The following is a 3,376-nucleotide window of genomic DNA, read 5'->3' as shown; positions in this document are numbered from 1 at the left end:
GAAGTTGTATATATTACAACTCAGCTTAATTTATACTCTCCCATTGGAGAGAGAGTGTATTCTCCTCACAGGATATTTTTAGCCACCACATGCTTCTGTCTCTCAGGAAGCAACAGCTGAGACAGTGGGATGGGGAGGGCTGGGATGCCTATTTCTGACCCCTGCACTGCCGTCTGGCTTTTTCTAGAAATCAAACAAAGCTGCTTTATTTTTACCCTCCAAGAGATGGACAGCGAGTTTAGAGGCAGGGATAACAGAGAAACATGTGCCTTGACATTCTCAGCATCTTGTCACCACCAGGAAAAGAGGAATGCATGTCCCAAATGCCAGGGGCAGCGTGTGTGCAGAGCAGTGGGGAAGGAGCTGGAAGGACACCAACAGTTCAGCACAGACTGCAGGAGCAAGCAGGACATCCTGATACTCTCACCCTCTTGGATGCACCAAACCTCTTTGAACCAGCACCTGAGAGCTGTCCCCACCTCCAGTGCTCAGCTGTGGCAGAGAATCTGAGCCTCCTGAGTGGAAAAGGATGGTCCAACAGAGAGACCAGACTCAGGAGCAGCAAAGCCCTGGCTTTACTCTCTGCACCAGTGCAAGTTCAGGGAGACACAAGGAAAGGCCCTCATGTGTAAGAGTGAACTCACTGTGAAAACTGAACCCAGCCCACACTGCCCTTCAGCATTTCTTTATCATTTACAAGCACTTCCCAGGGCTGATTCCTGCTAATCTCACAAACCTGAGGCTGTGTCCTGCTCTAAGCACTGTGCAGATAACAGTGATTGCAGTCCTCTTCCCACATCTCTGTGCTGCACAGGAAAATCTGCCTGGTTAACAGCAAAAGTGAACTGCAGAGAAATAAAGAGGGTAAATCCTGTGCATGCTGTGGCAGTAAAGTCCTTTACATTTCCAAGGCAGTGGGAAGTATCACTGGGCTCTTTGAGACACAGAACTGCTCAGCAGCTTCTGCTAAAAGCCTCTGGCAGTGTTTCTTGCCTGCAGATGAAGTCTGGTATCATAACAAATCCCTGTCTTATGGCCTGCCTGCAAGCCAAGTACCTTGTCTTGTTTGTGCCAAGCACAAACAGTGTCAATCCATAAATTCAGGGTGATCTGGCTGTTCATGTGGCTCTGAGCAGTATTTCCATAACAACCAGACACCTCCACTGCTCCTGAGGAAGGCCAGAGCTGCCCCAGAGCCACCCCAAGGCTCCCAGTTCATCCTGTGCAGCCCAGAAAAGTCACTGCAGGCAATTAACTCCTACAAGCAATTACAGCTTTAGCTGCAAGGCTCTGCACGTGTGGTGGGTGATGTCAGGATGCTCTGGTCTCATCTCTTGTTCAGAGGTTATTCCCTTGGCTCTTGGATCTTTTAGAAATTGCCAGAAGGAGTTCAGCACTCTAAAATCAGTGTTGATTGTTTTTTTCCTCCCAAACTCTCACAGCTTGGAGTGTGGCTGTATTGAACACAGTCATTAATCACACCGAGAGTTGTTTCTGGTTCCCAGATAACAAATAATACAGAATAACAGAATAATAAAATTACAACAAAGAATCTAAATTTTCAAAGTAGGAGCTGGATATCAGAGATTCCTTCTTTTTCAATCTATATTTAAAGCAGTGAACCTACTCTGAGCCCCTTGAACAAAACATTGAATTTCAGAGCCAGCTGGAGAAGAGCGCCAGTTTAGAGCATGGAAAAGGCTGAGCCCTCAGCAGGAGATTATTCTGGGCCTTGGGTCTGCCTGGATTCTGGGCTGGAGGGGTGAGTGTCCCCATCCTCCCACAGCAGAACTAACATCACCCTCTGCTGCCCTCTAAAAACCATCCAAAGCACGATTTTAGCAAATTTAATGGCAGCAGCTTTGGACTGCTGCGAGCAGAGCTCAGACAAGCCATGAATTAGAGAGGAAAAAAGGAAAAAGCAGGAGGAGAAAATCCCTCCTGAGACTCCTCCTGCCACTGCAACCCAGCTTTAACACCCAGTGTGACCCCTCACAGGGTGAGAGGAGGCCCAGATCTCAATCAAGCCCCTTTTTGGGGAAAAGTGGGGGGAAATTACTCTGCCCATTCTCCTTGGGGTGGGAACAAATGGGGCTGAGAGGAATTCAGCCCTGAAAAGGGCTGGGTCAATGGAGCCATGAAGGGAAGGGCTGGTATTAGGCATAGAATGAGCTAGGCAGTCACAAGGCAGTTACTAATAATTGTAAGGCAGGTACTGAGTAGCTACTAGGAGCTGTTAGACAGAAATTATTATTTACTGGGCAGTTACAAGGCAGTAATTAGTAATTTAGTGATTGTTAGATATTAGATTAGTAAATGTTGGATATATATTAGTAATTGCTAGATATTTAAATTAGAAAATGTTATTGTTAGATATTGTAATTAGTAATTGTATTGTATTAGTAATTGTTAGATATTTATATCAGTAAAAGTTAGATATTAGACACTACAATTCATTACTAGCATTTGTTAGGCACTAAGAAGTTACCAGAAGTTACCACAATTATTATCATATTAATTTCATAATATTATTATTAATAAGCTATTGCAATGTTGTTAGACTCTTCCTAGTAGTTACTGAGAGGCTCTTCTTGTAGTTACTGAGCAGTTCCTAGGGACTTACTAGCTCTAGTAGTTACTGGGAATAACTAGGCAGGTTCTGCTAGCTCTGAGGTAATTACAAGGCAGTTACTAAATAATTACTAGCAGTCACTACAATTCAGTGAATAGCTTTGGTCAGTGGTTAAACACTGACTGATGGGTTGTATAATGAAAATCAAGTTAAAAAACTAAAACCCCCCACACTTAGCAATGCATAAATGTGGGCTTTATTTAAAGTATGTGAGACATCCATTAGCAGCAGCTTTCCCCATTGTCTGTTAAATTTATTAGTATTCTTGGGAGCAGAAATAACTCCAGTGGAATGAATCACTCCCTTTAGAAAGCTGGCAGCTATTTTAAGCAGTCAGCTTTCTGGAGGAAAGTATGAGAGCTCTCCAAAGGAATATACTTGGGGAAAGTTCCAGTATGGTCTTGCTATGTTTAGGTTTAAATTCCTATTTTCACACATATTTCCTAAATTGAATTGTCATGTTTCTGAACTCCAAAATCTGCTTTGGTCCATGAACAACTTCAGAAGCACTTTGAGCTCCTGGAAATTTCAAGGGGTTTAGGAGTCTGAGGGTTGTGGTTTTTAACCTTTAGAGGTAGCTCACACTCTTATTTTTAGTGCAGAGCTGGTCTAGGTTTTGTCATGAGCCAGGCACAGCAAGGATTGTTGGTTGTGTTTGTCAGTTCATACCTCTGCCAAACAAAGGTGTGGAACTGCATATTATGGGTACTTTCTGGTCTGTGAGAACAGAGGGCATGCTTTTCT

Source organism: Serinus canaria, chromosome 4 (genome assembly GCF_022539315.1).
Source record: "Serinus canaria isolate serCan28SL12 chromosome 4, serCan2020, whole genome shotgun sequence".
Lineage (NCBI taxonomy): Eukaryota > Metazoa > Chordata > Aves > Passeriformes > Fringillidae > Serinus > Serinus canaria.
The sequence above is the reverse complement of the archived record's forward strand: the minus strand, read 5'-3'. Positions refer to the sequence as shown.